Here is a 21480-nt window from a genome sequence, read left to right on the forward strand (position 1 = left end):
GCGTAGCACTAGCCGCAATGTAAACAAGGAATTGTATTTGGGATCGTTCACAGATACACTACGCCTACAGTATAGAATGAAAATACTGTTACAAATTAAAATCCTGCATTCAAACCTTATTTAAGTAAAAGTATGCAAGTATTAACAGAACATTTGACGGCACCTTCCTATGTAACAGTAATGATGGTGCAGTAAAATGTTCCCTGTCAGTGTTTAATTTATGTTGTTTCTTGATTATTTTGTATGTTGCATTTTACTGCTGCACATGTTCAAAGTTGCGCTTGTATAAATGATTATAGATGAGGGAACCTGCTAAATGTTCAAATATGTGTGTTTTTTTATATACAGTACCAGTCAAAAGTTTGGACACCTTCTCATTCAATGTTTTTTGTTTATTTTAATTTGTTTCTACTATGTAGATCAGGGGTGCCCAACCAGTCGATCGCGATCGACCGGTCGATCGCGGGGAGATTCCCAGTCGATCGCGAGATGTGTCTAAAAATAGAAAAACAACATTCTGTTTGATCGTTAATGTCCTGTAACATAATGTTCCTGTGCCAGAATAATGCACTTGAACGCATCAAAGCTTTGTGATTGGCCGACGTGACCCCATGTGTGGGGGCGTGGCTGGTGGGCAGTGGGCACTAGTTCGCTGACGTTGTCCGTGGCAACAGGAGTGACAGTCCGCACACACACAAGACCGCAATTATGGCAGAAGCAAAAAAGCCCAAAATATATAATTTTCACTCCGAGTGGGAGGATGATTATTATTGTATCTATTCCAATTCAAAGTCCATCTGTCTCATCTGCAATGAGAGCGTGGCTTTATCGAAGAAGGGTCATTTAGGAGCGGCATTTCAAAACAGTGCACAAACGCTACGAGACGGAGTTCCCTCCTAATTCTGCCCTACGCTCCAAAAGGGGAGGGACCTGAGAGGACAGCTAAATGCACAGCAGTCCATTTTCACCAGGCCCAACAACAAGAGCAAGGCTGCTAGCATAGCATCTTATCGTGTCAGTCACGTTCTTGCGAAACACATGAAGTCTTTCAAAGACGGCGAAGTTGTGAAAGAAGCATTCCTGGAGGCCGCCGATGCGCTTTTGGGGGACAGTAAAAATAACAGAAGCATTTCAACAGGTTTTTGATATGATAAAAACTCAAGTTAGATACCGTTATTAATCAGCTGTAAGTTTTAGTTTGTTTGAACTTATTCATTATAATTATTGTACAAAATGGTATAAAAATGCAAACATTCAGATCTGTTCTGTTTAAATTGATTATAGTCTATTATCAATTCAGGTTAAGAAACTAGTGTTGCTTGCATCCTATTTTAAAAAAGGCATTTATTTTTATACTCTACTAAAATGCTACAAAAAAGGGTTTGATTCTATTAATGTTGTCTTTTTTATTGCACTTTGGCAGCAGATTCCTGAGTAGCTTCAGATCTGAGTTGTCTTATTAGTAAGCCTCATTTATACTTTTGTAGCAACACTATTTTTATATAATGGCAAAGAAAGGGTTCAGAGTATTTTCTTTTTTCCCTGTGTCATATGTGGCAGCACTGTTCAATGTTTCTTGAAAACATCACCCACTGTAGTGACGTGTGAATAAACTCCAACTCTGTATCAACAACACTGTTGTGTAGCTTCAGTTAAATACTTGTATGTGTGTAGATTAGAAAGAGGTAAGATAAAGGATCTGCAGTATTTTATGAAGTATTAATCGTACAAAGGTCAGTTTTATACAAGTAGAAGTGTGTATTTGGTAGTAGGCTGTCAGTATGGCTACGCCTCTATTTGGACTGGTAGATCTCGGCAGACTGGCAACTTTAAAAGTAGCTCTCGGTTCAAAAAAGGTTGGGCACCCCTGATGTAGATGAACACTGAAGACATCAAAACTATGAAAGAACACATATGGAATTATCTAGTTAATAAAAAAGTGTTAACAAATCAAGAAAATGATTTTTATTTTAGATTCTTCAAAGTAGCCCCTTTTGCCTTGATGACAGCTTTGCTCACTCTTGGCTTCTCTCAGTCAGCTTCATGAGGTCGTCACCTGGAATTGTTTTCAATTAACAGGTGTGCCTTGTCAAGAGTCAATGTGTGGAATGACTTGCCTTCTGAATGTGTTTGAGACCATCAGTTGTGTTGTGCAGAGGTAGAGTTAGTGCTCAGTGGAAAGCCCTATTTGACTGCTGTTGTAATTCATATTATAGCAAGAACGACTCAACTCAGTAAAGAGAAGCGACCGTCCATCATCACTTTAAGAAATGAAGGCCAGTCGATCCGGAAAATGTCAAGAACTTTGAATGTATCTTCAAGTGCAGTCGCAAAAACCATAGAACGCTAAGATGAGACTGGCTCTCATGAGGACCCCCCCGGGAAAGGAAGAGCAAGAGTTACCTCTGCTCAGAGGATAAACACATCAGAGTTACCAGACTCAGAAACCGCAAATTAAAGCGCCTCAGATTAGAGCCCACATAAATGATCACAGAGCTCAAGTAGCAGACAATCTCAACATCCACTGTTCAGAGGAGATTGCGTGAATCAGGCCTTCAAGGTCCAATTGCTGCAAAGATCCACTACTGAGGATGAACAACAAGAAGAAGAGAATTGTTTGGGCCAAGAAACACAAGGATTGGACATTAGACAGTGGAAATCTGTACTTTGATCTGATGGGTCCAAATGAGAGATTTTTGGTTCCAACCTCCGTGTCTTTGTGAGACGCAGAGAAGGTGAGCGGATGGTTTCTGAATGAGTGGTTCCCACCGTGAAGCATGGAGGAGGGGTGAGATGGTGGTGTGTGGGGGGGGGGGGCTTTACTGGTGTCACTGTTGGTGATTTATTCAGAATTCAAAGGCACCCTTAACCAGCATGGCTACCACAGCATTCTGCAGTAGCCAGCAAAATATAAATCATATTCTAGATTTGTTAACACTTTTTTGTTAACTAGATAATTCCAGTTAAAGGTGGGGTAGGTACGTTTGAGAAACCGGCTCGAGATATACTTTTTGTTATGTTCCATGGAATGCTCTTAACATCCGATAGCAATGAATATCTTAAGTGCTTTGACAAAAAATCTATAAAAATATGTCATCTGTGGAAGCCGTAGTACTGTAAAAAGCACGACCAATCATCTGAGCCAGCTAAAGTAACTGGATGGCCTACCTGCCTGTCAGCCTTCCATTTGTGCACAAACTTAGCTCGTGCCCTCATTGGTCATGTGCGCGTTCGTGTGTGTTGGAGGAGGGGCTCTGTGAGGAAGTGGCAGATTTTTCCAGTTGTGTATTTTCAAATTCTAGCGCACTCGAGCTGGTTTCTCCAAAATGACCTACCTATATATATATATATACAGAATATGTTATAAATACATGTTGGCAATAATTGATTGATGAGATTTTACATTCATTTATATTAATGTTTTAATTACTTAATGACCTTTGTACTAGTTCCCCTATTCTTTATCAAGTAACATTTTAGATTAGATGTAGATTTAATTTATTATTGAACATATTTATTAGGGATGCTCCGATCGCCAATTTTGGGGCCGATCGCCAATCGCCGGAATCAGCATCGGCCGATACCGATCACCGATCAGATCGAGTGGGCGGGGCCTATGGGGATCTTCCATTTAAAGTGATGTTTAAAACTCAGTTAATGGGCTCATTCACTGGAGCTTCCACAAACAACAACCAACATAATTATTACATTCAAATTAAGTACATTATTCAGGTTTACATTAACTGTGGATAATAACACGGGAGAAATAAGCGGAAGCGCTCTCCCTCTCTCCTATAGTTTAGCTTGTTCCAGAGGTAGATAAAATAGTGTGTGTTTGGTTTAACTTGAAACGTGTGTTTTGCTCCGATCACTGGTCCATTACAGCGGCTGAGCTTCAGGTGATCACAGAGCTGCGTGACCTATAAGGGTTGACTGGCAACGGGGTGTGGCTGCATTCGGAGGCATTTTGATCTGACCGTGGCCGCGCTGATATTATAACGCAAAATAATTTCCACACCTTTAGTGTATAAAACTCCCCCACTACTTAGACTATTCCTTGCACCCCTCTAGAATAAGCCCGAATGGTCTCAACCATATTGCATCAGTAACGTGCACTTGTTGTTACAGCAGGATCAGTTTGTGTGTTGTGGACACGACCGGTAGATTTTCGCAATCCGTGTTCTCAACATGCTTACTTTAACATACTTTTTCATGGTCAGGCTAAGGTAGGGCTAAGCCATTTCTCATACCCTGGCGCCGCCACTGACAATAAGTGTTGCTTGGCAACGGGGTCTGGCGGCAAAGTATATATTTTTCCCTCTCTCTTAATTCCCCAAGCCCCAAAATTCACTCGATGATTAATATACCCGTTTTAGGAAAAGTCACCAAGTTTGACATTTACCCTACAAAAGTCAGAGAGTGTTGACATGAAAATGACCCAGATCGTGTCTATTTCCCGCCAAAAACACACCGTAAATATCACTGAAAAATACAATTTCTTACGGTGGAAACTTACACTAATTATTGCAATAATTATTTAATGCTAAATGAAGCTCTGTTGCTTGGATATCACTAGATCCTGTTACAGCGTAATATAAAAGTACTTAACGATTGATGTGCAAATTAGCATAATTACCCGCTAGCTGCTAACTGCCGCCTTGTTAATATCAAATCCATCATAATAACAATCCATTACCATGCTGTCATGAACGCGCGGTGCTGTTATGTGTACGCAAATTGACGTGAACGAGCCTTTTGGGGGGCATGGATAAAGTTGCGCATGCGCTATGAGCGCACATATGGGTACTTCTCAGGCATGCCGGGTAATCTGTGACGTTTCGCTCTCTCAAAAGTTGGGCCATTTTATCATCATGCGCCAATGAGCAACTCTCATAGGAATTAATGAGGCCCCGCCTCCCACGCTGTATCCAGTTCTTATTATACATCCATGGTATAGTGCAGGGGTATTCAACTAAAATTCAACGAGGTCAAGTTAGAGAAAATGTCCCCATGCAAAGGTCCGGAACATCAAAATGTCTAAGTTGCTTTATGAATTAGTGTGATATATATTGAAGTAGCCTGTAGCTTTATCAACGTCTGCATGTAATCAACAACTGACTGCCAATCAAATAAAGAAAGTACAATTCAAAAACAACAATATGTATTGTCAATTAACATTGAACTCTACAGATATACAGTAAATACTGTGGATATGTGTAATGTTCCTCTCTGGCGGCATTTACAAATAAAATAGAGAAAATAAATAAAATAGCTTTTGAAAATATGTGCATCTTAAAAGTGCTTAATTTTAGATAAATAAAATAAAGTGTTTCCCTTTTTCTTTGTTAACCGTTTCACATCATGACTTGACAGTTTCAGACGATTATAGAACAATATCAGTCTTTACATCATAACAATTGAACCGTTTTAAAGTTTCTTTCTCTTTCCCTCTTATATTGCAGTCCCTCACTCACTTTTTTCAGTGCGAGAATTGAGCTTGAGCTTGTCCTGCCAGGAGTTTGTAAATCTGGGCTGACATGGAGTCAGGGCTATTCTCATACACATGCAGGTGCTCATTGGTTACAGTGATGCAAACACAGATATGGTGAAAAAAAAGAGAACTATTCGAAGCAGAAAAAAAAACAGCGTAATACCATCTGACAAAGGCCTGTGCTATAATGCTTCAATAAACTGGCTATTCTTTATAATACTCAGATCAATAGGAGACAGAGATGTTAAGTTATAAATCAAGGGTTTTTATTATTATTTACAGCAGGGGTGGGGAACCTTTTTCCTTTCAATTTTTACAACATCCTCCGAGGGTCGTACAAATTATTGAACTCAACCTCTGCTTAAAAAAAACTAAAATCACAGCCCATTCATTTGGCCTTTCCTTCATGCTGTGCAAAGAAAAAGCAACCTCTTAATCCAGATATCTCACTATGACTCGCGCATGCATGCACATGCACGGTTGTGGCATGACCACCAAAACAGAAAGATATGGACACAAGATGTGTGCAAATGTATTTAGTATCCTATCCATGACCATGTGAACATGATTTAAGTGGGGGGGGGGGGACCTAACCTCCTCCAGGGGGGTCCGGGGGCATGCTCCCTCGGGAATATTAAATATTGAAGTTAAAAGCATCAATCTGGTGCACTTTGAGAGCAACATGAAGAGATCTATGGATACATCTTTCAACACCCATATGAAACAAAACTGTAAGCAGATTTTTGTTTTTGGATATTTTACAAATCACTCCCCTTTTAAACTCTATTCTTGTTATTTTTAACAACTTTTTTGTTACTGTCATATAGTATTTTATACCTGTTGTTCATCTAGTCTCATTAATAACTATAATGATCATATCAAGGTGTGCCTTAACCTCACTGAGCTGAGGTTATGTGAGCCTCTCAGGAGATAGCTCTCTTCCACCTGGTTGTAGAAAAGCTCTTTAGATTCGTTAGCATAGCTAGCTAACCAGATGCTAATAACAACAGATCGCCACTGTGCTTACAACTAAAGACACAGCCAAGTAAACACTGCGGCATGTGTACGGCTCCTTATGGGTACTGCAATATTTGAAGGGCTGGAGCGGCGTTCCGGTGCTCTCTGTCAGCACTCCTTTCAGACGAGACATACCACGTGAAGACACGTTACGCTCGTGTTGTGTTCAAGGAACCTGTCCTTGGCCAGGAAAAACAGGTACTCGCTTGTTTAATTATTTTTGCGGTCTAGATTTCTTATTATTTTTTGAAGTGAGAAGTTGTCCGTCAGTCGGACTCACGGACGGACTCCCCACCCCCAAAACGAAAACTCTTCGGTTCTCCACGAATTACACAAGTCACCCAAATCAGCATTAAAAAAGCGGGAGGCGCCGAAAAATCCCCTATTAATGTATTGATTATAGCTCCGGGTCCGTATAGGTCGGCGTCTGGGTCCGGACCGCGGTCCGCCTGTTGCCGACCCCTGCTCTAGTGGCTTGATGGAAAAACAAGGAAGGAAGCCACGACGGGGCTCATTCACGCTTCCACAAACAAGAACCAACATAATTATTACATTCAAATTAAGTACATTATTCAAGTTTACATTAACTGTGGATAATAACATGGGAGAAATGCTCTCTCTCCCTCCCTCTCCCCCTCTCTCGACAGCCTGTCAGTATCTCATGCAGCTCACTGATCCAGTAATGAGTGACCCGACAGTGAAGAATAAATATATGTATAACTAGTTTAGCTTGTTCCAGAGGTAGATCAAATAGCTAAGTGTGTTAGGTCTAACTCTTATGGCGCATTTCCACTGCAGGCCTCGCTCGGTTTGGTTAGGCCTATATTTTTCATTTTGAAACGCGTATTACAATGAAATCACAGTCAAATATGTTCATCTTGTTGTAGTTGTAGCCCCCTTGCCAGCGATTCTCTCTAGTTTAGCATACTCAGCCCGACTCAGCCTGGTTGTTCCTGGCCCTAGAACCACGATTTTATGGGGCCAGAAAAACTGTGAATTAGGACCCGCTAGCCGGTACTAGGCCAAGTGGGGGGAAAAAAACGGGCCCCGCACGGCTTGGCACGCTTAAAGTGAGCTACCCGCTGCAGTGGAGACGCGCCATTAGTGTGTAGTTCGCTCCGCTCACCGGTCCGTCACAGCGGGTGGAGCTGCAGGATTTCTGCTTCACACACGTTGCATACCTCTATTTTATTGTCCTTTTCGGACACCCTAAAATACTGCCAGACTGGTGAAGCCATTTTGGCGAGATTGTTTTGCCGCGCACAGAGAAAAGTGTCATGTATTTTACGTCTCTCGCGATCGGCATTTTTAGAGAGCCCGATCGATCGGTAGAGTGAGTATCGGCCGATATCGATCGGTGGCCGATCGATCGGAGCATCCCTAATATTTATTCATTGATTTCTTTATGAATTATTCTCCCGCAATTTAAATTAATCAAAAGTATTTGTTTTTATTTGCTTTTACACATTTAAAAATAAAAGTTGAATAAAGAAGCACATTAAAACTAAAGTATCAATGTATGTCACATTTAACCAACTAGTGTCCACATGCATGGGTCATATTTAAATCAGTACATTAAATACTGCGGTCAACTCAGCCGTCTCTCAAATTTGATTGGTCAAATGAGCAGTTCTTCATTTTTGAGTGCGCGATTTATAGCGCCTTTACGGTAATCGCTGAGAAGCGGCACTAACGCTATGCGCAATGCGTGTTTTTTCTGCTTCTGTTTCTGTTTGACTGCTATCAACAATAAAACTTTTACTGTGTTTTTTCTGGGTAATACTCTCAAATTCCCCTCCTGAGAACAAAATCATGCCACTTCTACCATCTTTGATGAGAGATAACATAATTGTTTGCCATAAGTTCTCAGTGAGAGGGGCACTGTTGGACTCAGTACTACTTGGACTACGACCACAAGTACAATCAAGTACTTTTATCTTGTACTTTTGGTGTAATACCCTGTCAAACTCCCCTCCAGAGTACAATAATGTATGTTTTCTGCCATCTTTGATGAGATAAAAAGATGTGTTGCCATACCTTCTCATTGAGACTGGTACTGCTGGACAGAGTACTACTTGAAGTACGACCACAAGTACAATCAAGTACTTTTATCGTGTACTTTTTGAGTAATACCCCGTCAAACTCTCCTCCAGAGTACAATAATGTATGTTTTCTGCCATCTTTGATGAGAGATAAAACGTTTTTTTGCCATAAGTTCTCATTGAGACTGGTACTGCTGGACAGAGTACTACTTGAAGTACGACCACAAGTACAATCAAGTACTTCTATCCTGTAATTTTTGAGTAATACCCTGTCAAACTCCCCTCCAGAGTACAATAATGTATGTTTTCTGCCATCTTTGATGAGAGATAAAATGATTTCTTGCCATAAGTTCTCAGTGAGAGTGGTACAGCTTCGGCAATAGAGGCTTTGAACATCGACCACTCTGGTTCAATGTCCCCAACCTCCACAGGAATGCCCGAAAAGCTCCGCCGGGGGTGTGAGTTGAAGACCTCCTGAACTTGGGCCTCCTCCAGACGTTCCCAGTTCACCCGAACTACACGTTTGGGCTTACCAGGTCTATCCAGAGGCTTCCCCCGCCACTCGACCCAACTCACCACCAGATGGTGATCAGTTGACAACTCCGCCCCTCTCTTTACCCGAGTGTCCAAAACATACGGCCTCAGGTCCGATGATACGATAACGAAATCGATCATGGACCTTCTGCCTAGGGTGCTCTGGTACCACGTACACTTATGAGCATCCTTATGTTCGAACATGGTGTTTGTTATGGCCAATCCATGAATAGCACAGAAGTCCAGTAACAAACCACCACTCCGGTTCAGATCAGGGGGGCCGTTCCTCCCAATCACGCCCCTCCAAGTGTCTCCATCATTGCCCACATGTGTGTTGAAGTCTCCCAGCAAGATTAAAGAGTCCCCTTCAGGAGCCCCATACAGTACTCTTTCCAGGGTCTCCAAGAAGGCTGTATACTCTGAACTGCTGTTGGGTGCATAAGCACACACAACAGTCAGAGTTTTCCACCCCATAATACGCAGGCGTAGGGTGGCGACCCTCTCGTCCACTGGGGTAAACTCCAACAACGAAGCACCCAACCGGGGACTTGTGAATATCCCCACACCCGCCCGGCGCCTCACACCTTGAGCAACTCCGGAGAAGAATAGAGTCCAACCCCTATCCAGAAGTAAGGTTCCAGAGACGACACTGTGCGTAGAGGTGAGCCCAACCAGATCCAACTGGTAACGCTCCACCTCCCGCACAAGCTCCGGCTCCTTCCCCCCCGAGAGAGGTGACGTTACACGTCCCCAAAGCCAGCTTATTTCGCCCGGGTCTGGTCCGTCGAGACCCTCCGCTTTCACTGCCACCCTTCTGGCAGCGCACCCGACCCCATCGCTGTTTCCCGTAGGTGGTGGGCCCGCGGGACGGAGAAGCGGAGGTGTTGCCCACGTTGCCTTTTCGGGCTGGGCCCGGCCGGGCTCCGTGGCAAGCCCGGCCACCAGACGCTCGCCGACGAGTCCTCCTTCTGGGCCTGGCTCCAGAAGGGGACCCCGGGCTTCCTCCGGGCCGGGTATCCTCACTTCTTGTATCGTCTTTCATGAGGTCTTTTGAACCAATCTTAGTCTGGCCCCTTACCTGAGACCAATTTGCCATGGGAGACCCTACCAGGAACACAAGGTTCCAGACAACACAGCCCCCAGGTTCATCAGGGCACACAAACCTCTCTACCACGGTAAGGTGCTGGTTCTTCAGACATGTATGGAAAATGTGCATGTTGAACTACAGGCTGGATATATTTCCCAGGCATCAAGGAAATAGAAAAATAGAAAAATCAACATCGGTTCAAAAGTAAATAATGTTGTGTGCAAACATTTACAATTTAAAAATACAACATTTTTTCAAGTTTTACCTTTTCAATGATTTCTCCAAATAACTAAATCAAAGCAAATCATAAAAAATGGTTTAGTCAATATAAGATTTTTGCCCAAAACAGCTGAAATTGAACGTAAACAGTATCAAACATCAGGTGCATGGCAATTAACACATTTGTGCACGCTATTAAAATGTACTTTAGTTGAATTTAATAATAATGTTGATTTTAAGATCTTTCTATATCATTGATTTAATCTTTCTGAACACTTTTGAAATAAAACACAGCAGAATGAAGATTTATTTTATAATGTTCATTACAGATAATCCCTTAATTTCATTTTGAAAACACGTGTCAACTGTATTAATACAGATGAAAAGCTTTTATTAGGAGGATCAATTAGTGTTGGGCTTCAATGACTCTTGATGAAGGCAGTATTATGATTGCTTGTATTTATCCTCAGAAATTTAATATTTTAAATAAGAAGTGACCTTTGAATAAATATTGCAAAACAAAGCCTATATAACCTGGAAGGCTAAGCCAATTAGTATTTTGTACTGCACTACAATATTTCAAGTTTCTATAGTACAAATCTGCCATTTGTTGGGTCATTTCGCCAAACACATACAGTACAAATGCCTGTTTTGGAGTCTTCAAAAGGTGCAGAAGAAGGACTTTACATTTTGTTAAAGACAGGACTATTGTAATACAGTCAAGAGAAGAGATAAGAGAATAAAGGAAAGACTATTGTTATAATGGGTGATGTAACTTTAATGAGACATAATATGAGGTCATTGCAACCCTGTCTCCTAAAAAGTACGTTCCAACAGAACTAAACTGCATTCTCAATTACGTTTAGCGAGAAACGTATTTTCTCCCACGTTACGTTAGTTATGAACGTATCTCAAATCCGTTTATTTTCTAAATATCTTCTAGAAACATTTTCTCCCACGTTATGTTTCTTATGAATATCTTCAGCTTTCTGTCCCCAGAGTCAGAACTAAACATGGTAAAGCAGCGTTCAGTTATTATGCTCCAACTATCTGGAACAAACTCCCAGAAACCTGCAGGTCCGCTGCAACTCTTACTACTTTTAAATCCAGCTAGAAGACTTTTCTTTTTGTCGCTGCTTTTAATTGAACTTTTCATATCTTAGACTGCACTGTAACTTTTATCCATGTATTTTTTCTTTTAATGTTTATTGTATTAGCTTTTCTTTTAATGACTGATTTGAAATGCCATTTTCTTAATGTCTTTCATTTTTGTAAAGCACTTTGAATTGCCTTGTGTTGAAAAGTGCTATATACATAAACTTACCTTGCCTATGAACGTATCTCAAATACGTTTATTTTCTACATATATTTGCCATTTATTGTCTTTCTTATAATAATGATAATAGTCATTTATAAATATATATATAGAAATTTGTATTGATTGGGATAAACCCCTTGAGATGCACCATCTCGTTTTCAAGGGGGTCCCGACAATATCATTTTAGAGCACACATTTGAAATCAGTAGGCGAGGCTGTAATATCGCCAGCTGTTACTCTCATGAGCGAGGCAGAAAATAATAGTTTTAACATGCCAAAACGCTGCTGTGTTGTTTATTGCACCTCAAACATTAAAAACAAATCCAGAGTTACGTGTTTCTGTACTTCCTCTAAGAAGAAAGGATAGTACAGAAGATCTCTGTGGCTTCAGGCTTGATCGCCGACAGCGTCATGGTTTCCCCAAAAGTGGGCGGGGCTGTAAAGTTACGTATATTTTATTCTCATCTATTGTTCAAAACCATTCTATTTATTCTAACGTAAATTACATGCCAGTGTTTTATCTTTTTATTACTTATATTTGTATACTTTATTTGCTATGAGTTATATCTGAAGCAAATTATGTTTCTGAAGATGTGTAAGGCAAGGCAAGGCAAGTTTATTTATATAGCACTTTTCAACACAAGGCAATTCAAAGTGCTTTACAAAAAATGAAAGACATTAAGAAAAAGGCATTTAAAATCAGTCATTAAAAAGAAAAGCTAAAAAAATAAACATTAAAAGAAAAAATACATGGATAACAATTTCAGTGTAGTCTAAGATATGAATAGTTCAATTAAACATTAAAAGAAAAAGTACATGGATAAAAGTTACAGTGCAGTCTAAGATATGAATAGTTCAATTAAACATTAAAAGAAAAAGTACATGGATAAAAGTTACAGTGCAGTCTAAGATATGAATAGTTCAATTAAAAGCAGCGACAAAAAGAAAAGTCTTCAGCCTGGATTTAAAAGTAGTCATAGTTGCAGCGGACCTGCAGGTTTCTGGGAGTTTGTTCCAGATATTTGGAGCATAATAACTGAACGCTGCTTTACCATGTTTAGTTCTGACTCTGGAGACAGAAAGCTGACCAGTCCCTGAAGACCTGAGAGATCTGGATGGTTCATAATTTAGCAGGAGGTCAGAAATGTATTTTGGGCCTAAACCATTCAGTGCTTTATAAACCAGCAGCAGTATTTTGAAATCTATTCTTTGACACACAGGAAGCCAGTGTAAAGACTTCAGAACAGGAGTGATGTGATCCACTTTCTTAGTGTTAGTGAGGACTCGAGCAGCAGCGTTCTGAATCAGCTGCAGCTTCCTAATAGATTTTTTAGTGAGACCTGTGAAGACACCATTGCAGTAGTCGAGTCTACTGAAGATAAAAGCATGAACAAGTTTTTCCAAATCCTGCTGTGACATTAGTCTTTTAATCCTAGATATATTCTTTAGGTGATAGTAGGCTGATTTAGTAACAGTTTTAATGTGACTGTTGAAACTCAGGTCAGAGTCCATGACTACACCTAGATTTCTGGCTCTGTTGTTTTGAACATTGCAGACTGAAGCTCAGCGCTAACTTTTATACGTTCTGACTTGGCACCAAAAACCATTACCTCAGTTTTATCTTTGTTTAATTGGAGAAAGTTCTGACACATCCAGTCATTGATTTGTTCAATGCACTTACTCAGTGTTTGAATTGGAGCATAGTCTCCTGGTGAAATGGTTATGTAAATGTGTGTGTCATCTGCATAGCTATGGTAACTTATTTTGTTGTTCTTCATTATCTGAGCCAGTGGTAGCATGTAGATGTTAAAGAGAAGAGGCCCCAAGATGGAGCCTTGAGGAACCCCACATGTTATATTTGTAAACTCAGATGTGTATTTACCTATAGAAACAAAGTTGTTTCTGTCCTTTAAGTAGGATTCAAACCAATTTAGAACTGTTTCCGAAAGTCCCACCCAATTTTCCAGTCGGTCTAGTACTATGCTGTGGTCAACAGTGTCAAACGCAGCACTGAGATCTAATAATACTAACACTGAAGTTCTGCCACTATCTGTGTTTAAGTGGATGTCATTAAATACCTTTACAAGAGCAGTCTCAGTGCTGTGGTTTGGACGAAAGCCTGACTGGAATACATCGAAACAGTTATTTAAATGCAAGAAATTACTCAACTGTTGAAAAACAACTTTTTCAATGACTTTACCTAGAAATGGGAGGTTTGATATGGGCCTGTAATTGTTCATCACTGAAGCATCTAGATTATTCTTTTTTAAGAGCGGTTTAATGACTGCAGTTTTCAGGGCCTGTGGAAAAATACCTGAGTGAAGAGATGTGTTTACTATATGAAGTAGATCTGAGGCCATGCAAGGCAAAACATCTTTAAAAAAATCCTGTTGGAATAATATCAAGGCAACAGGAGGAGGATTTCAGAAGTTGTATAATGTCCTCTAGGTTTTTATCATTAATCTGATGGAATTGTGTCATGGTGTTTGAAGTGATGTTAAGTGGAGATAGGGACAACACATTTGCTGTTCCTGATGCAGAGGCACTGACTGCTTATCTGATGTTCTGAATGTTGTCAGTGAAAAAGGCAAAATCATTGCACGCCCTGGTGGATAGAAATTCAGAGGCTACTGACACTGGGGGGTTAGTTAGTCTGTCAACGGTAGCGAACAAGGCACGTGCGTTGTTTTTGGTAATGATGTCAGAGAAGAACGATTGTCGTGCGTTTTTCAATTCCAAATTATAAAGGCCAAGTCTCTCTTTATAGATTTCAAAGTGAACCTGGAGATTTGTTTTTCGCCACCTGCGTTCAGCTTTTCGACATTCTCTTTTTTCTGTTTTCACGCTCATGGCCTTTCTCCATGGAGATATTTTCTTGCCAGACACTTCCTTTACCCTAGTTGGAGCAATGGCATCTATAACATTTTTAATTTTTGAATTAAAAGGATCTACTAGCTAATTTACTGAGATGTTAGTAGGGGCAAGTGTGGAAGAAAAATTCTCAGTAAACATTTCCCTAGTATTTTCAGTTAAATATCGCTTTGTGGTTACCTCTTTTTGAACATGTTTGTGAACAGAAATAGAGCTCTCAAAGAAAACACAGGAATGGTCAGAGAGTGCATCATCAGTCACCACAACCTTAGAGATATTCAGACCCTTTGAGATAATTAAGTCCAGAGTGTGCCCTTTATTGTGCGTGGGCTCCGTCACATGCTGACTCAGTCCATAGCTATCAAGAACACAAAACAGTTATTTTGCCCCTCTGTCCTAGGGGTTGTCAACATGGATGTTAAAATCACCAACAATGACTAGATGGTCAAAGTCAATACACGCTATAGACAGCAGTTCAGTAAAGTCATCAAAAAAGCTTGCACAGTATTTGGGTGGTCTATAGATATTTAGGAACAGAGCTCGAGAGGAGCATTTCAGCTGAAGGGCCACATATTCAAAAGAATCAAAGTTTCCATACGATGTCTTCCTGCATTGAACGGAATCATTGAACAGAATAGCAACTCCACCCCCTTTCTTATGCATTCTTTCCTGACTCATAAAACTAAAATGGGGAGGGGTTGATTCGATAAGAACAGCTGCACTGTTATTTTGTTCAATCCAAGTTTCTGTTAAAAACATAAAATCGAGATTGTGCTCAGTGATAAAATCATTGATTCAAAATGTTTTTCCTGCCAAAGACCTGACATTTAATAAAGCTAGTTTAAGTTTGTTAAACACACTATCAGTCATGTTTTTTGTAACAAGCTGTGGCTGACATGGAATCACTGCTAAATTAGATAAACTCACACAAACGTTTGAGCGCTTCCTGTATCTAAGATGATTCACCGCTCTTAATCTATTACCTATCAACACAGATATCGGCAAAGCTATAGGCAGGCAGGGCCCCGACATGTCCTGGAAAGAGTTGAGAGTGCCATACGTCCTTGAGCCTGGACCCAGCAAATATCAGTTTGCAGCGTTTAGTACACACACATCCTTATCAGGCTTCGGAGACTGCAGATGCCCTCTCGAAGGGAGGGGAGGCGGCCGACGCAGGCACGGTGATGGAGACGTGGGAGATGGTGCGGGGGTAGAGGACATGCTGCCTGGGGGGAGGTGGTTGACGTAGGCACGGTGATGAAGCGTCTCCGCTGTGATTTTGGTGGGCGTCGTTGAGGAGCGGGGGTAAAGGACATGGTGCCAGCCCTGCGTATCGCCTTAGTTTGGTCTTTGAACTCCAGGAAGGAATCGGTGCCAACCCTCTGTATCTCCTTCATGTGTTCAACGATCCCCAGGAGGGTGGGCGAGGGTGAAAGGGTGAACGGAGTATCCTCAAAGGCGTTGACAGGGGGGGGTTGACGGGCAGTGGAGACTCCTCCATGTGTCTCCCATAATCAGAACATTCCTCAGGCGGGTGCAGTGATCATTCTTCAGGGTTTTCTGCGCGATGTGTTGTGTCTTTCTCCTGTTTTGATTCCTCTTGCCGCTTGTCCTTGGCAGAGGGAACAGATTGATAACGCAGGAAGTTGAATATGTTAGAGATAAACAATTTCACTCCTGACTTGTTCAGGCAAACTCCATTTGCCTTGAAAAGATGTCTGTGGTCCCAGAAAAAGTTAAAATGTCAATAAAATGAACAGAATGGTCAGTACAGACAGTTGAAAGCCAGGTATTCAGTGCAAACAATCTGCTGAATCTCTCCATTCCTCTTCTGACTGGCGGTAGAGGGGCACTGATGAACACCTCTGCATTTAGAGAGCTGGCAGTTTCCAACAAACATTTAAAGTCTTCTTTCAGCACTTCTGACTGTTGTTTCACAACATCATTTGTTCCAATGTGCAGTACCACATTCTTCACAGTCGGATGTTCAGCCCCCATATGCAGGATCTTCTCAGCCAAGTCAGAGACCACATCCTTGGGAAAACAGAGTTCTTTGGTGTTGTTCTTATTACACAGACCTTTTACATCTCTTACAGCAGAGTCACCCACAATCAGAGTTTCAGGCCCAGTCGTTAGCTTTCCCTCTAGCCTTTTACTTTTGGAGTAGCTATTGGTCCTTACCCGGCTGTGTGACGAGGACAGATTATCCAGGTCATCAGATCTCCGGTTCTCGGTCAGCGGAGCGTATCTGTTCTGGATTGGCACACTTGGTGGTTTAGGAGGATTTTTTGTAGTTCTCCCTTTAGCAGCTGTCCACTGCTGTTTCCTAGTATGAATAGGGGTTGAAGAGGCACTCTTCCTGGGTGATAACAATGCAGGCCAGCCGGTCGCATCACAGATTGCAGAGCACTGGGCTCTGCCTGTTATCCGTCCTCCCAAATCCCATGGAAATGATTTACTCTTAGGCTTTGCACCCAGAGAGTTCCAGGGAGGACTACCACTTGTAGATTTATTACCCGGTACACAGCCCTCCTGTTCCTTGGAATCCTTGTAGCTGCTAACTAGCTGTGAGTTAGCATACCATTCTCCATTATTTTGCAACACTGGTAAAGTGGTGTCATTCCCATGACATAGTCCATTCACTTCCACGTTAACTTCCAACCGTTGCATTTTCATTTCCAACACAGCTATCTTCTGTATAAGTTTGTGGAAGTCATCTGTAGAGAACGGAGGCATTTTGCTACCAACTAGCTTAAGCTAAATAGCATGCAGTAGCCTACCAGGCTTTAGCTGTTGCTAATGCCACGCTACTGTAAGACTGAGGTCGTCGTAAAAATTTTGAAATATGGCTGAAACCCTCCGTCTATTTACGAAGATGAACTGTCCCAGTGATAAGTTAATGTCCAGGAGCCGCTGCTCGAAGTTTTCAGAGAATAAGAATAGGAAAATCAGCATAAAAAATAAGCAGAGGCAAGAGCAAGCAGAAAAGCGTCTGCACTGTAAGAAAGAAAGATTGAACTTTAAGTGTAGTCAATTCCACCCTTCAATGTAGCATAAATGTGAACTCTCATTACAGGAACAATACCGGAAACAGACGTTGGAAAGATCCTCAACTCGCTGATTGGATGAATAGTCAGGGGATTTGGGTGATGACCGCGTTGTGGAAAAAAAAGGACACCGAGGTGGTGGTGTCTGTAGTCCCCACTCAAATAAGAGGCAACAGTTTTACCATCCGTCATTCTGACATACGGACCCTTAGACCACACCAGTGGCTGACAGGCGAGGTATTTCATCCATATCATAGGACAGAACCAGTGCTCATACCAAGTCTCTTCACTACACATGAATCCAATATTCATGTAACGCTAGCTTCATGGCACACCACTAAAGTCTTGTTAGCACCCAAAGCCTAAAATGTATTAAATTGTTTTTAAAAGTTAATCTTAAAAGGCATCCACAGTTGAATATTTAACTTTTATTGTACACTAGAAGAAGTAGTCAAATGTGGTAATTCACTGTTATAATTTTCTGTTTTTATCAACAAAACTTAACACCTGTCAACTACTTTATTATTTAATACAATTGTATTTCTTATTAATGTCTGCTTGTCGACATTCTCTCCAGATCATCGAGTGTATTTTCCATATACATGCACATAAATATGAACTGGGGACGAGGATTTATATTCTCAACCATTACTCAGCTGGTGTGATCCTCTTTGGGAAAAAAGGTCAGGAAGCACACTTTGTCAAAGGTAACTTGTGTTTCTATTGAGGATAACTACAAAGGTTTTCATTATGTCTTTGTCTAAATATAAACATACTCTATCAAGCTATTTGACTCTACTGTATAAAGAAAACAAATACAGCCTGATGGGAAATGGAAGTTGTTTTGTCCTATGTATTACAGATACACTTTGACAGCTATAACACATTGTGTCCTTTGTACATGTAGACGGTATACACTGGACATTTCTGGTTAGTAGTGTCTATATCATATAAGTGTATATTTCTTGATCAGCCAAGTTTTTGGAGATGTTGTGTTTATTTCAAAAATATATATTTATTTTTCTGTGTCCACAGAACATCAATGCTGAAGAAAGCACAGTGTATTTGGCAGATCCTGCACGCAACTCTGCAGAGCAGGCAGAGTCAGACAATGCTGCCAACAAATTCAGGTACTAACTGCATCCAATTTCACCTATTTTTCAAAAATATTTATTTCATTCTATTCCGGCATATAATGTTTAAATGTATTGTTATATCGCGGATACAAGCGGCCGAGATGGGTTTTCTCCGCAGGGTGGCTGGTGTCTCCCTTAGGGATAAGGTGAGAAGTTCGGTCATCAGGGAGGGACTCGGAGTTGAGCCGCTCCTCCTTCGCGTCGAAAGGAGCCAGTTGAGGTGGTTCGGGCACCTAGTTAGGATGCCACCTGGGCGCCTCCCTAGGGAGGTGTTCCAGGCACGTCCAGCTGGGAAGAGACCAAGGGGTAGACCTAGGACCAGGTGGAGGGATTATATATCTTCGCTGGCCTGGGAGCGCCTTGGGATCCCCCAGTCAGAGCTGGTTGATGTCGCCAGGGAAAATAAAGTTTGGGGCTCTCTGCTGGATCTGCTAACCCCGCGACCCGACCACGGATAAGCGGGAGAAGATGGATGGATGGATGGATGTATTGTTATATTTATGTGGGAATAGATGGATCAGCTATATTGCCAAAACCAGCCCTTTTGTTTTTTTATTTTATGTGCTACGACACCAGAACATATAATGTGTGGGAAATGTGTGCATGTTTGACTTTGGTCCATACCGATGATACCATAACACCCAACCCACTGAATAAACAACCTGTCCTTAGAGTGAACAATTGTCAATTCAGTTTGATATCAGACTAGGTGTCTGCATGTTACATCTTAAAATATACATTTGGGAAACATGCTTTAACATCACTTCAAATTGTGTTACTCGACTGCTGAGACACAGTGTGACAAGGATTTATTTTATTATGCGAGTATTGTATTTTTACTAGGGCTGTCAGTCGATTCAAATAGTTAATCGCAAATTAATCGCACATTTTTTATCTGTTCTAAATGTACCTGAGAGGAATATTTTTCAAGTTTTTAATACTCGTATCAACATATGAGTGGACAAATATGCTTTATGCTAATGTTTATTATCATTTGAACAATGACAAATATTCTCATGAATATTAAACACAACAACTTCTGAACATTACAAATATTCGCCTCAATTCAACCTGGAACCTAATACAATAAAAATGGTGTGTGTATGTGTGTGTGTGTGTGTGTGTGTGTGTGTGTGTTTGTGTGTGTGTGTGTGTGTGAGAGATGGATCGTTGGAGCTATGTGCAACTCAAGGCATATGCTCGAACGGGAGCTGCCTGGACGCTGCAACCATGTTGCGCGCACTATCCGTGCTGAGTGTGCTGACTTCTCGTACAATGTCCCACTGTCTGGCTTCCTGCATAAAGTCAAGTGCTCGGCGCAGTCGTCGGCGAAATGTCGCTCCTCTGTTTTCATTTAAGCAGCTCCTTATATCTGTTAGCGCAGCTAGCTAGCATCAGATGCTAACAACAACAATGCACGTAAGGTCTCTCTCTCGCTCGCTCGAGCCACACATACACACACCCTCCCGGTCCTCCCAACAGCCAGTCGGTGCCTGCCGGTGAGCGTGGAAGTGTGGTCTGCAGCAAGCGGGCGGCAGGAGCAGGGCTGTCAGCATCAGCTTGTAGATGGTATTTTAAAATCGATGCGTTCTGAAACTACGGGGCGGCCGAGGAAAAAAAATACACATGCGTTAAATCGCGTTAAAATAATTAGTGGCGTTATTTTTTTTTGCGTTAACGCGTTATTAACACGTTAACTTGACAGCCCTAATTTTTACAGTATGCATTGTACGTTAATAATATATCTTATCTCACGCAGTGATTACTTCAAAATGCTGCAGTAAGACGGACTGGGAAGACATAAAATGGAAGGGAGGAGTAATGAAACACCCAGTACAGCAGGATGGCAATAGCTGTGGGGTAGTTGTCTGCATGGTAAGTGGAATATTTATTTTTCATAAATGCTTTTTGCTAATACAACATTCTTTCAGCTTTTAGGATTAAGTCTGTTTTACTGCCTTTCACAAAAACACATTTGGGGTAGTTGGATAGTTATTTTAACAACATAACATGGTGTATCACTTTAAGATGGCAAAGGAGGTCATGGAAGTGTTTCCTAAAACACCAACAATGGCCTTTGGGACCACAAAAAAGGAGATGGCGCATCAAAGAAAAGTGTTGGCCATGGAAATACTGACAGCATCAGGTGCGTGCTACTTTTTCAAAATGTCAATTCAATTGTGATATTGTTGTACTTGAGATGTAACATTAGCATTTTCTTTTCATCAGTGTTTGACAAAGAAGTCAACTGTGCCATGTGCGCCGGCATAACACCACCCGGCTCAATGCCACATCACACCCACACTGACTGGATAAGGTTTAATGAATATTGAGACTTCAGATATTTCACAATTTAGATTTGTAGAAAAGCATTAAATGAAAGCAGAAACTAAATGCAAACACTTGAGGGATGCAGTTGACCATTGCTCGAAGCTGGTATAAGCAGGGTTATAATTTGTCTCCACTCCTATTGCAGATTCAGTGTGACAGCTGTTTCCGGTGGTGCCACACACAGTGCCTGCATATGGACCAAAAGTCTCTTGAAGAGGCACAAGTTGGGGACTGGGTTTGCTCTCTGTGTGACAAATAATGTATGTGCATAAACATGAGGTTGCTGTATGTCCTATATTTTTTTTTAAAAGGCACCAGCTGGGGACTGGGACTCCAGACTTTTCCAAAAAGCAGGGGATGTGGTTGCTGTGAAACAGTTTTCATTGA

General features: G+C 41.3%; 1 long non-coding RNA gene across 1 annotated transcript; it reads left to right on the forward strand.

The window, feature by feature from the left end:
• Window positions 1-20560: 20560 nt before the first annotated feature.
• Window positions 20561-21076, forward strand: LOC117546863. The gene is made up of 3 exons (XR_004569087.1): window positions 20561-20637; window positions 20791-20908; window positions 20992-21076. It is a non-coding gene; the product is annotated as an uncharacterized LOC117546863 (long non-coding RNA).
• The last annotated feature ends 404 nt before the right edge of the window (window positions 21077-21480 follow it).

This window comes from Gymnodraco acuticeps, unplaced genomic scaffold (assembly GCF_902827175.1).
Source record: "Gymnodraco acuticeps unplaced genomic scaffold, fGymAcu1.1, whole genome shotgun sequence".
Lineage (NCBI taxonomy): Eukaryota > Metazoa > Chordata > Actinopteri > Perciformes > Bathydraconidae > Gymnodraco > Gymnodraco acuticeps.